At 41.2% G+C, this 14,444-nt stretch overlaps 1 protein-coding gene across 4 annotated transcripts in view; it reads left to right on the top strand.

The window, feature by feature from the left end:
* LOC108708033 (collagen alpha-1(XXVI) chain-like) overlaps positions 1 to 14,444 on the top strand; it is a 288,973-nt gene that overhangs the window by 117,488 nt on the left and 157,041 nt on the right. The window lies entirely within an intron of this gene.

Below are 14,444 nucleotides of genomic sequence, written 5' to 3'. Positions count from 1 at the left end.
CTTAGTATTAAAAAGACAGTAGTGGCCATTTACTAAGTACAGGTCATTATGTTCTTTTCTCTTTTTACTAAAGTGACCTGTTCCACTTTATGAAACCCAAGGTGCCAAACACTTAGAATCAGCTAGGGTCAAAATGTCCCTAGCAACCATGTATTGACTTGAATAAGAGACTGAAATATGAATAGACGAGGACCTTACTAGAAAGATGAGAAATAAAAATTAGCAATAACAATAAATTTGCAGCCTTAGAGAGCATTTGCTTTTTAGACACCCATTTGAAAGCTGAAAAGAGTCAAAGGAAAATGCAAATAATTATACAACTACAAATAAATAAATGGAAAAGTTGCTTAGAATTGGCTATTCTATTACATACTAAAAGTTACCTTAAAGGTGAACCACCCCATTAAGAGATGGGATAACCGGAAGCTCAATCTCATGTGAGCCTGCAGCTTTATTTAAACAGAAAATAAACTGCACACAGGCACCATGCTTCTCTTGTTCCTCGAAGACAAAACTTTATTAACGCTTCTGCCTTAGCAGGCAAAGATCATGTCACATGACACTGTATCAGTATCAGATCTGTATGGGATCTGTATGAGAGCACACACATTAATACATATCTTAACACCAAGTGGGCACAGACCCCTCAGTTCAACTCTGTTCAGGAATCAGGATAATAGATTTAATTCCTTTACTAAGTATTCTTGATTATTTTACATTCCATTTGGGCACACAGCGCAGATGTCCCTCATTTGGGATTGATTAATCCCATAAGAAAAGCGGACCATGTAATATCAAGGTAATCTTATCTGGTGAGTTTGCAGGCTATCAATGTCAGTGTCTGGTTCAGAGTTCCAAGTCCTTGTATCTGGAAAACCCAGTACCCCAACATTCAGAATAATAATTCATGCTTGTAACTCGGTATTTTAGAGAGTGATATTGCCCGCTACACTAGCATTCTGTTTATCCACAACACAAAGATTACCCATGCTGCCTTTAACTGTACTATATTCAGGGGAATACCGTTTGTGGAGTTTGTTGCAAGAATTAAAGCCTTTTGTTCTCTCAACTCAAAATAGATTTTTGCAAGGCATAAGGGAATTTTGTTACGTTATCAAACAGCATCTAAGGCATGTAAACAACTATGTACATTAATAAGAAAGGCTGAATCCACAATGCAGGAATCCAAGGCATTATGAAACACTCAACAACTGTAATATAAACATTATGTTGTATGTCTAGCTTTTTTCTTAGGCTGACTTGTACCCTGAACATTTCGGAAATTAAAAAATTTTGCTGCTGAACCTAGTGAAGCCAAGCTAACTACTACAGGTTTGTTCTTAAATGTTACAAAAAAGCAACAACAATCCATCTCTTTATAAGATTCAGTGTAAGGCAGGATTAAAGTTTTAAATCCAGTTAAACTTTTTGGTTAAAGCTGAGAACATCATAGTATTTATTAGTACTTTTAGTTTAGCCAAGAGAAACTTTTCTAAAGATGCAAGTTTGTTCTCATGTTAGGTTGTATCAGTATAATTGTGATGGTTTTTTTTCAATATCGCTAAAGGACCAGGGGTAGAGCTGGGTAGTGGAGCTCAATGGCATGACTCTCAATCAACCTACTGAAGAGTTAGGGGGTCACAAGTCAAAATGTATGCATTATTTGCCCCCTACTACACTAGATACAGTAAATATTAGGTAGGAATAAGGGGGTCTAAATTAGTGATGTCCAGGTCGACAAAAATTCGACCCACACATGAGCCGAACCTGTCTGGCAACTCCATTTATAGACCGGTGTCCGACCCTCCCATCTCTGACACTACAAAAGTCTAAATAGTCTAAATCGTGGGGGAGAAACAATAATAGTTTTGCTTGGAAATGCCGATGACAAGCATTATGCACCTCCTGGGTGCATAATGAGCAAGTACGGAAGCTCAATTGTTATGTGCATGTGTGTGTTGTAGAATCAGGAGATTTGCCTAACAAACCAGCAGCTTGAAGGGGAAATGATTGGGCCTCTCTGCGCAGTTGAAGCTCCAAGCCTCAACTCCTGGCTGAGCATAGCTGATGCAGATCCCTTTCTACTCTGCCCCTGTCTCTTTCTCTCTCTCTCTTGTTGGGAGTGGTGGCAGGGGATGCTTTATAGCTTCTGGAGGCCAACCCTGTAGGTTGGCCGCCAAAGCCATGCTTCCCATCTGTCTTCCTTCTTTCCCAGATTTAAGCTGGCCATAGATGCACAGATCCTATCGTACGAATCGAGGATTCGTACGATTTTCGGATTGTGTGTGGAGAGTGCCGACATCTTTCGTCTGGCGGAGATTGGTCTTTTGGTCAATCGGACAGGTTTGATTTTGACCCGTCCGATACTGCCGGAGCCCATTGCACATCGTAATCGGATCGTTCGCAGTGGCCGAACTACCGGGGGAGCAGGGGGTGCGAGCGGGCCAGGGCCCACACCCCCTCAGGCCCCCCCGGCAGCCCGCGCACCACTGAAATGTGGGCCGTATGGAGGGGGGCCTAGCTGCGCGTCACGCACCAGGGCCCGCCCCCCTCTAGTCATGTTACTGATCGTACGGCCGAACGTTCAAATTACCCCCGATATAGCCATGCTCGTTAATGGCATATCGGGGAAAGATCCGCTTGTTTGCCGATGTCGCCAAAACGAGCGGATCTTTGCGTCTATGGCCACCACAGTGGGGAACCCAGCAAACTATCACTTGGTCACTTGTTCTTAGAAAACTGCTTGAAGGATTAAGTGGTGCTAAACTGAAGAATTTACCACCGATTTTCTAATTTGGCCAGTGTTGTTAGTAGAGTAATGCACTGATCTTGTCATTGTTCCTTTGCTTTTTAATTTGTTTAATGACCTTGGGGTCGGCCTTTTAAATACTGGCTCTAATTTTGCTGATGATACAAAATTGTATAAAACTATAATTTCCATGCTGAATGTTGGCGAAACTGGAGAACTGGGAAGCAAACTGATAAATGAGGTTCAAGGTTGATAGATGCAAGGTTATGAACTTCAGTAGAAATAACATAAATGCGAGTTATATACATTAGCTTTCAGTTCAGCTGAAATAGTTTGTAAGCCAGCATGTCACCTTCACTCCCATATGTAGAAATTTGGAATAATAAAACATTTATGAGCTCCAAATATAAATAATAGACATAGAGTGTTTGTCTACAAAATAAAGCATACTCAGTCCCTTGCTTATGGTTCATTCTAATCTTGCTGGGAACTACAGCTGTGTCTATTTAGGATTATTACTATTTTCCCTTTATTTGAGCTGATTGAAATAACATGGTGTGGTTCTCCAGACTGAAATAAGAACATGACTTCCTGGCAGCTGGAACATCTGTATCTGTATTTAGAGGTTTTCCCTCCGGTATGCGTCCTGTGCTAAAGTTTATTTGATCAGCTCAGAGAAGATACAGTAACTAAGTTCTGTAAAAGAAAAAAAAAAGAATGACTTGGATACATTGCTCTATCCTTATTTGCTCTACTACAAAAAGGTATCAGATATACCCCGAGACAGATTTAAATTATTCACTGCTGAAGGTAGAAACGTCTGGGGAATGGGAAGAAAAATAAAGCCAGGGAAGCAGATAAAATGTGTCATACTTACAGTGAAGCATCCTGTACAAACTGCAATACATGTAAAGTATTTAGGTGGACCAACCAGAGCCTCATTTACTAAACTAGGCCCAACCGCAGGAGGCAAAGGGGACTCAAGATTTCTTCTGTTGCCTGTGTGCATTGTTTATGTACACTAATGTGTAGCTTTATTTTTGTAAAGCAAGGATTTGTAGACTTGGTTCTTTAGCTGCTGTTTAATTACAGCAATTAATTCTGCCTAATTATGAGGCTGGCTTCTGTCTGTACTGGCTAAGAAAGAACTACATAGGGCCTGTGTGTATATGCAGTGCCTGCTGGCAAAAACAGTATAATAAAAAAGGAATAAGGCCCATAATTAACACTAATATACGAGCAAGAGGTGGAATACATTAAGGATTACAAAAGAGAACAATGCTTAGTATAAGTTAAAATCTTACATCATGAATTTGTGCTGACAGAACAGTTTTTGCTTGCATATAGTGCCAGGTGTTCAGGTCAGAAGGAGGGTGAGCTTAAAATAATGCTGCCATTTTTGAGAGATTAGAAACATTACCATAAGCTTGGCTATATTGGTCTATGAAGGTTTTCTTTTTCCTAAATTGTTTTCTGGTGACAGATTCAAATTACGTTAGAGCTCTTGAAGTTTTGTAACATTCTAGAGGTCATTTATGAGCACTAGCACAGTTGTAGTTAAATTGTTGCATGGCAAGTGTCCCTTCAATGGGGTAGATTCACTAAAGGCGAGGTGGCCAACTCTAGCGTCAATTCGCCAGAAATCCCATCCGCAGGGACATCGCCAATTCACTAGCAGGCACAGACAACAATTCACTAGAAAAAGAGACAGTCGCTAGCATTCGTTCGCACTCTATCACCAGGGGGCTTTTCGCTGAAGCGAATGGACGTTACTCCGCAAAGTCACTAAAGTGTGGATTTTACTCAATGTTAACTCTTTTGCCAAAGCTTCCTTTGCCACCTCAGACCAGATGAACTGCTAAAATGAAGCTACATCCTCCTCAATCTTCTGCCACTTATATCATATCCTGTCTGCCGAAAATGCATTAAAGTTGTAAAAACGTTGGCGACTTGTCCTTTTTTTTTAAGGGGGATTAGCTGCAAAAGTCCTAACTATTAAAGTTTTTTGTGTTAACATTTTTCCCCAGACATTTGAGGGGCATGGAACATTCATTTTAGGGTGGGCATGTGTAGGGTATTGGAGAATCTATTTTGTATTTATTCAGGTTCCTTGGACATTTGTAATAAAAAGTGGCCACTTCAAAATTTACATCAACATTACTAATAAAGATGTGCAAACGACTATAATGTACCCGCCCTATTCAAATTAACCCAAGTGAAAGAGTGCTAGCGAAATGCTAGTGCTAGGCAGAAATGAACGCTAGCGAAAATTCGCTATGAAATGCTCGCATAGCAGAATTAACGGTATGAAAAAGTCGCCAGCATTCGTCAGCCGAGACACAATTTTAGTGAATTAGCGTAGTAGTAACGAATTTGCGCCTGGCGAATTGGCGCGAAGTGGGATGAATCGGTCGTTGGCGACAATTCGCCCCTTTAGTGAATTTGCCCCAGGGAGTTACACCAAAAAAGTGCTTGCATCTAAATCCGCTCTTTGCAGATAGTTGCACTCCTGCTGCACTCATATTGCCTCCTGTTACAAATTTGGTGCAGTCAGGATCAGAAATACGGGTAGGCACATGCCAGGAGCACATCAATAGGGGGTGCTAGTCATGTACCTCTTCTGTCTGCCTACCCCTATTTTCGGCCCAAGTAAGAGAACGTAGTTTGTTGAAGATTTTCATGGTGCTTGCACTCAGCAACAGCCCCACTGTGTGTCATGCTGGAGCAACCATACCAGTGCTGGTGTGAAGAAGAGCCTTGGGTGCTACACTGACTTGACCAGCACTTATTGATGCAGGGGAACCCTGGAGCTACTGCCCCCTCCAGACCCAGCATTAGCTCCAGGGATCCCACTGCTCCAATCTCCACAGTGCAATTACAGCGAAAGAAAAGGCTACACGTCACTCACATGCCAGAAATGATACCAACTGGACAGTGCAATTGTGTCTGATTCATGTCTGAAATTACACTAATCTTAACACATCAGCTGCAATTGCATCACGTGCAAAATGATGCTAGAATTCTTGGAAAAAACAATTCATTTGGGGGGGGGGGGGAAATCACCAATTTCTCACTGCTCTTGCAGTCATAAATGACCCCTTTAATGTTCTTGTCTTATTGAACAATCAATTAATAACAAATACAAATACCAAAAGGAAAACCTGAAACAAAAGCTAATGAACAGCCTTTCTATATTTGAGTTTTGGAATGCTCTTTGCTCACTCACTCTATTTATACCATCACTGAGCTCTGTCTCTGTGCTGATCTCATTGTAATAAAGAATCAAGATTTGGCCAGATGAGATGCTGCCATCAGGATCTTAATTAATACATGTTTTGGTTGTGTCGGGTTTGTATATGAGACATACTGTAATCTTGTACAGTACAAGGAGGAGCTGTCATGTACTAGAGCAGATATGTGTTGGAGGCTGTTTCTTTGTTATTGATATTTGTGTTACATGTTAGTTGAATAGTTAGTCTAAATGCTCAGGTGATGAATGTTGAGTGCACCCCTCCAAAACACCTGATAATAACATGGCCCTATTCTTCCACAGAGCTTCTGCTCTTCTGCTTGCAGGAAGCAGAAATTAGGATGTGAATTCTGAATGGCTGCTTATTCTTTAATAGAAAATTTCTACTTTTATATTCTGAATAAGTTAAGTTTTTTTTATACAATATTAAAAAATAGATAAAAGTAAGTCTTGTAAGGCCACCCCCACTGATTTAATAACAATGACCAACCTGTAAATAAAACTTTAACATAGAGTGAGACATCAGGTATTTGCCTTATTTCGTGGGTTCAAGTTATTTTACATACCTCAAGTCTCAGGCTACTGATTAACCATATATGATTATGCCCAACAGTCATTTGTGCAGATTGAATTCCTTTTTAAGAAATGCTTAAAGGGAAGGTTGAACTAATCTGGCAGGACAAGTGATCATTCCACTAAGAAAGAGCAATATCAGATTATCATATACAAACGAGACTAAGAAAAGGGTTTGATGGGATAACTATACAGAATGTATTTACTGTACATTCAAGTACATTATTTTATATATTTATTATACTGTACATTATACTTTCTAATGACATTCAATCCCCTGCACATTCAGATGTTCTGTTGCTGAATAAGAGTTCATGAAAAGCCTAGTCCTCAACCTTTGCTTTAACAACAAATTATCCATATAGATCTTGACACTACAGAATATGGTTTTGTATGTTATGAGAAATATAGCATCCAAAAAGGAAATAAAGTTGTGAGAAATTACCTCTGATTTAAGTATAAATAATCTTCTAAATATGTGAACTTTTTGTGAAACCTTTAAGAACCCATAATATCTCTCCAGTGGCCACTGGTGGCGATATATGGCCTCTGAAATACACAAAATCAGAATAATGTTGTACAGGTATGGGACCTGTTATTGAGAATGCTCAGGACGTGGGGTTCAGGTCTGGACTGAGAATTTAAAAAAGCCCTGGCATTTCAGGTACACAGAGGCCCATTCAGCCCACATAGAGGCCCAAACAGCCCCCACCAGCCCATTAAATAATGACTTTAAATGGGACCTTATAGCAGCCACCCTGGCATTTGCCAGAACCCACAGATTGCCAGTCCGGGCCTGGTGGGGTTTTCCAAATGAGGGATCTTTCCATAATTTGGATCTCTGTATCTTAAAGGAGAAGGACAGGCATTTTTACTTGGGGGTGCCAAAAGTTAGGCACCCCCAAGTGATTGTATTTACTTACCTGAAACCCTGGGCCGGTGCTCCTATCAGCAGAAAACTGCACCGGCCTGGGGTTATTCCAGTGAGCATGGATCAATCATCTTACAACTTCTTCTTTCTTCAAATTTCCTGGTGCAGACGCATGCGTAGTAGAATGAAATAGCTGACTTTTTTGTTAAAGTTCTAGTTCAAGTGGAAAGAAGAAGCAGGAAGAGGATCACTCCGTGTTGCTCACTGGAAGAACCCCGGCCTGGTGCAGTTTTCTGCTGATAGGAGCACTGGCCCGGGTTGTCAGGTAAGTAAACACAGTCACTTGGGGGTGCCTAACATTTGGCACCCCCAAGTATAACATGCCTTTCCTTCTCCTTTCAGTCTACTAAAAGCCATTTGAACATGAAATAACCCCAATAGGATTGTTTTGCTTCCAATAAGGATTAAATATATATAGTATTAGTTGAGATCAAATACAATGTACTTTTTTATTACACAGAAAAGGAATTATTTGATTAAAATGGAGTCCATGGGGCAGATTTACTAAAAGGCGAAGTGACTAACACTAGTGAAAATTCACCAGCGTGACGTCATTCAGGCACTTCACTGATTTCCTAACGGGCGCAGGCGTAACTTCGCTAGCGAAAGAAACAGACTGTATCGAATTTTCGCTGGTTATGGAATTTGCCCCCATGGAGGCAGCCTTCCTGTAATATGGAGCTTTCATCATAATAGGTTTGTGGATAACGGATCCCATTCATTTACCAATGCTGCTGAAATATGTATAATAAACAATACTTTCCTTTAACTAAAAGTTTAAAGACGAAAAATTGTTAATGTTCTTGAATTCTTCATCTTAAATCATATACAGTATATGCGCTATTCATGCGATCGAACGATCGAAGGAATAATCGATCGAACGATTAAATCCTTCGAATTGAACGATTCGAAGGATTTTAATCCATCGATCGAAGAATTTTCCTTCAATCAGAAAATTGTTAGGAAGCCTATGGGGACCTTCCACATAGGCTAACATTGGCCTCAGTAGGTTTTAGGTGGCGAACTAGGGGATCGAAGTATTTTTTAAAGAGACAGTACTTCGACTATCGAATGGTCGAATAGTCGAACGATTTTTAGTTCGAATTGAAGTCAAAGGTCGAAGTCGAAGGTCGAAGTAGCCCATTCGATGGTCGAAGTAGCCAAAAAAACCATTTGAAATTCAAAGTTTTTTTTCCTCTATTCCTTCACGCGAGCTAAGTAAATGGGCCCCATAATGTTTTCTTTATTCAAACTTGAGAAAAGTGATTCAAATGTTTCCGGGTTTTAAGGAAAATATACAAATGGTGAAACATTATAAAGTACAATAAGCCAAAAACTATGCAATCCTGTATCCTATAAATTACGAATTATCAGGGATTTTAAAACCATATTCTAGAAGGAGTAAACTGCAAATGGACATTTGAATGAAAAGTCTTATTGCAGCTACAGAAATGTTCAAATTCTAAAAGATCTATAAAAAGGATCTGGCCATTGTGTCACATGCAAAGGACTTGAATGTGCTTAGATTTTAGTTTAGGCTATTATTTGCAAGTTCTAGTGCAACATGATACTTTAGACAGATTAAATGCTAGGGAACAAGGACATGGCTGCCTCTGTCTATGAAACTGATGGATACTGAGCAGAGCTATGAAGTAGCTTTGTGCATTGAGAAAGCCCAATCCTCTGAACTATTTTTATGGAGAGGGAAATTGGCGTCCTGTGCATTGCCAGTGATTAAACACTAAGTGGAAATGTTCTCTGCTAGTACAATATGTGTTTTCTTTGCGTGTAATGCAAAGACGTCTCTTTGGGAAACATGCCTAGTCAAAACACACCTTTCATTAGACCACCATAATGTTATCACTACAGGCCAAGATTGCATGATGTTTTAGAGTCAGAATGTTTGGAATTTGCTAGAATATTGCTGCTATGTAAAGTTATTCCAACGGCTTTCACACAATAAATCATGGAATATTTGTTTAACCCCTTTGCTAGGCTAGGTTAGAGCACAGCAGGAAAATGACTTTGTTATCATTATAGCTTAAAATGTATATAGCAGACATATAAAAGCAAGACACCCGGTTTTGTGAAATACAGCATAATCAGCAATTTTTCATATGTAGCAAATAACATCCAGCGGATTTATACGAGAACATAACATGAAGGGAAAGCATGCCATGGAGTTAATTAGTGGAGGTTCCACTGTTGCTGAAAGACGTCTCCCAGAATCCTTAGCCGGCTGTTGCAGTAATGGAGATGACTTGACTAGTCACAGCTTTGTTGTAAACGATAAATGTACATGATATGACTGTATTGCGCAAAAAGCTACTGTAGAACTATATATATATATATATATATATATATATATATATATATATATATATATATTGGTGCTGATGCACTGATGGGTAAAGCACTGTTATTTATGACTCCACACCTAAGCTGGGCCCTCACTAAAGTATTGGAGCAAGGGTCCCAGGCAGTGTCGGACTGGGCCGGTGGGCCCCCAGCCCTCGTAGCCCGGGCTAGATCCAATCCCGTGCGGCTGGCAAAGCTGCTTTCTTCCTCACCTGCTCCCACCTGACCGCAGTGCGAATCGGTGCGCAAAGAAGGTAAGCATGGGGGGGGCAGGTTAGGAAGGACAGAGGGCTAATTGCCCATGGGGGGCCTGGGGGTAGAGGTTGGGGTGGGGGCCTTTGGGGGGGTTGCAGGCCCCTGGTGTGGCAGCCCCGGTTGGCCCACACCCCTCCCAGGCTGATTTATAGCTCTCAACAAATGTACTTTCACAAAGAGATTTGACTGTCAGAAGTTCTTGAACAGTAGATTTATTGAACAAATTGCAAAAAAGAGGTACCTTTTTTGTACACCAAATGTTTGTGGCATGATATCACATGATACACAGAGTTCACCATGGGTAATGTGTGCCCCAACAATGTCTTCCTCCAGGTGTATCTCAAAGTGTGATCCAAAGTATTACCTACCCATTTGAGTCAATACTATCCGGTGAGTATAACCTGTGGAACTACCCCAATCCAAATCTCATTGGTGGAGCAAAAAGCTGCTTTTGATAGCTTACACCATCTATCTCACCACTCCTAGAGTTGGCTATAATAGAAACTGCCTACCATTACCCTCACCCTTTATCCCCAACTACACTCAGACTTTAGTTGCCTCAAGGCTCACTGAGGTCTTCCATCTTAGGCATCCCAAGATAACCACCCTGGCACCAAGTGAAATCCAAAAAAGACAGAATCCTGTGCCCCCTCCCCTTTTATATAGCCTAGTGAATAAGAACATCCCATAATAACTGTAGGCCACTTAAGCCATGGGAACACTACCACCGTTGAGGTTACATATCCTCACAGTGTGGATGGTTAACTCCTTCCTATCCATTATGCTGCCATAAGGAGAAATGGTTGGGTAGTTGGTTGAGATAATGATTCATTACATGTGTTTGTAGAAACCAATGATATGGCAAACAAGCAGTAAGCGCAACGATTATCACTTCTTTGTAGAGGTAGTGCACGTTCTTCAATGGCCTCTTTCCATTGACATCACAAGTAGGAACGTTTTAGAACAGCACCACAGCCTATTCTTCTTATTTAAAAAGCCTTTATTAGTGCTTTAGGGCATGTTTCAGGCCATGCAGCCTTTTATCAAGCTTATCTAGCTTGATAAAAGGTCGCATGGCCTAAAACGTTGCTGTGATTCCCTAAAGCACTAATAAAGGCTTTTTAAATTTGAAGAATACTCTGGGGTGCTGTTCTAAAACGTTCCTACATGTAGAAACCAATGAAACAACTGTAGGTAAAAGAGTAGAGGAAAAGTAAGGGACTAAGCAAAACCAAAATTTCTGAATGACAATTGCTTGATGGCTCTGCCATTTAGTCCTGTCACTTGTCATATACAGCGCCCAAGGCTCATGAACTCTTATGTTTAAAAATGTCAAGGTAGCAAGCCAATGAGTGTATGACACAGGAGGTTTGGAGGAAAGCACCAACTCTGTGGGAACTGCCTTGCTTGCTATTAGGGATGTAGCGAACGGCGGAAAAAATGTTCGCGAACATATTCGCGAACTTGCGTCAAAAATGCGAACGGTTCGCGAACGTCGCGAACCCCATAGACTTCAATTGGAAGGCGAATTTTAAAAGCTAGAAAAGACATTTCTGGCCAGAAAAATGATTTTAAAGTTGTTTAAAGGGTGCAACGACCTGGACAGTGGCATGCCAGAGGGGGATCAAGGGCAAAAATGTATCTGAAAAATACATTGTTGACACAGCGCTGCGTTTTGTGCTGTAAAGGGCAGAAATCACACTACGTCACTCAGGTGATGTTTCTGGACACGGAATGTGAAAAAGCTCACACAGCGAGGTGGCACTTGGTTAAAGACTGGGCAAACAATGCCTGCAAGGGCAACGTATACAGTAGTGGATACGGATATTATATATTACAATATATTATTGCTGCTGTATCACTCAGGTGATGTTTACGGACACAGAATTATTATTGTTATTTAGACAGAATGTGAAAAAGCTCACACAGCTAGGTGGCACTTGCATACCTCCCAACTGTCCCTCTTTTGACCACTCAACCCCCTGTCCCTCTTTTGTACTGGAAAGTCCCTCTTTTCTCTGAACTGAACAGCTAACTTAATTAGCTTTTGGCAAAGAGCTCAGAACAGCTAACAGGTGCAAATAAGATACTTTGTAACAATTTTGACTCTGGTTGGTGCTGGTAGTGGTGAACTACTAGGAGGAGCAGCACACCAGTCCCACTCCCCAACACAGCTAGACTAATAGCACTGGGCTCTTATAGTAGCAAAGTAAAAAAACAAAAAAGAAAATAAAAGCAGTCCTTACAAGGACTATTGGGTTACAGGCAGCAGTCAGCAGATGAGAGATCAGCAGCAGGACAGCTGCCCACAGCAGCTACATACAGAGCACTGCAGTAGAAGGTAGATTACTAGCCAGCAAAGCTACCTAACCTAAAATGTCCCTCAAATCCCTGCAGAGTTCTGTCCCTACAATACAGAGCAGTTATCAAGTAGATTACTAGCCAGCAAAGTTACTATCAACTGTTCCTCAAATCACTAACCAGCTCTCTCCCTACACTAGCTCTTCCAAGCACACACAGGCAGAATGAAAAAACGCTGCAGGAAGGAGAGTGGTCCAGGGGGTGTAGGGGTGGTCCAGGAGGGAGAGCTTCCTGATTGGCTGCCATGTATCTGCTGGTCTGGGGTGAGAGGTCAAAAATAAGCGCCAGCTAAGGCGAACCCAAATTGGCGAACGTCGCGCGACGTTCGCGAACATTCGGCGGACGCGAACAGTCGATGTTCGCGCGAATTAGTTCGCAGGCGAACAGTCCGCGACATCCCTACTTGCTATGTCCTCTCCTCCAGGGGCGATTCTGGCCCCTCCACCGCCTGAGGCAGCAGCAGTTGCTGCTGCCCCCCCTCCCCCGGAAATTCGCTCTTAAAGTACCAGGAGCAGCATTTTTGCTGCCCCTGGTACCTAGTGGGGCGCTGCCGCCTGAGGCGACAGCCTCAACTTGCCTCATTGGCGAAGCACCCCTGCTCTCCTCTGCAAGTAAGTATGGCATCACGAAACTGCCTTCATTTCCTTTAAATTAGTGTGTGCATAAATACACATGTGTACACAAAAACAAACAACCTTAGCTTTACACACATGGGATGTTTGAAATGGAAGGAAATTTCCATTCTCCAGTTCTACAAAAACAACAGTCCATTCACCACTATTAGATCTAGGGAATCAGAGGACTGTTCCACATATTACAAGAATGGATACTATTATTATTATATGAAAATGGCTCGTTTTTAAGTGACACCTTTCCTGCAGGATTAGCATCCCCTGAACTTCTCTTACAATACTATTTCATTTCAAAGGAGTCCTGTCTACATAATAGCCATGAAGTCAGTAAGCCTTGCAGCATTCCTGATGTCAACACACATCTTGCGGTTTAGAAATACCTATACAAAAGCATTGAACATATTTTCCACATCATTCATTCCTCTGCCTTAAGTGGTATCTGTCACAAAAACAAAACAAAAAACAGCAAAGAAAAATGCTGATTAGGATTTATCAAAGAAATCAGATCCTGAGATCTATATACCCGGCCATCTGTGTTGTGGCTTGAAAGCATTTAAAACTTTCCAGTATTGGTTTCTTTGAATTGCTCGGCTTATACTGAAGGAACAAACAGACAGGAATAATTAAGAGAAAAATACAGGCTAGGAAAAAGCTAGAAGGCAGAATGCTATGTGTATATAAACATGGAGGGGAAACTACAGATTTACACTTTTATTACTTACTGTACGTTCAGGTGATATGTGTCAATGTTGCACAATAATCAATAAACAACACTGTAATATCAATTAGCAAAATGGGAATTGCCATTATGTGTCATTATTGGAATGGCCCCAGAAGATGGATATGTTTGATATATCATTAATGATTGGTTTTGGCCTCATTTTGGTCTTGGGTCTAAGCAAAGCATGTGTGCAGTTATAGAACCCTGATACCACGGATTAGGTCTATTGAATGGACCATGAGCACCCTCTGTATCTGTCATATGTACTATAATATCCCATTCACTAGAAATTCTACAGGACAAATTATTTCTTTGCGTTCCCTTAGCATGATTGAGAATTGATTGGCTTAGTGTGGTTATAATGAATAACTGATCTTCCATTTGGTGGAATACAAGCTAAATCAGGCTAAGTAAAGTACATTTGCAGTTATATCATGTTGAAACCAAGCCTGGATTTCTGATTGGGGCATCCTTTTGACAGAAGGTCCTGTGACTGCTCTTCTCGAACACCCCCCCACCCAGATGCTCAGATTTCCACTAGAGTACTAGGGATTAGGCGTGCAGGAGATTTTTTTTCAAAACGCATGAGGGCTGCTCCAGCAGAATTCTGCACT

This window comes from Xenopus laevis, chromosome 2L, assembly GCF_017654675.1.
Source record: "Xenopus laevis strain J_2021 chromosome 2L, Xenopus_laevis_v10.1, whole genome shotgun sequence".
Classification (NCBI taxonomy): domain Eukaryota; kingdom Metazoa; phylum Chordata; class Amphibia; order Anura; family Pipidae; genus Xenopus; species Xenopus laevis.
This window is presented reverse-complemented; position numbering and strand designations above follow the sequence as displayed.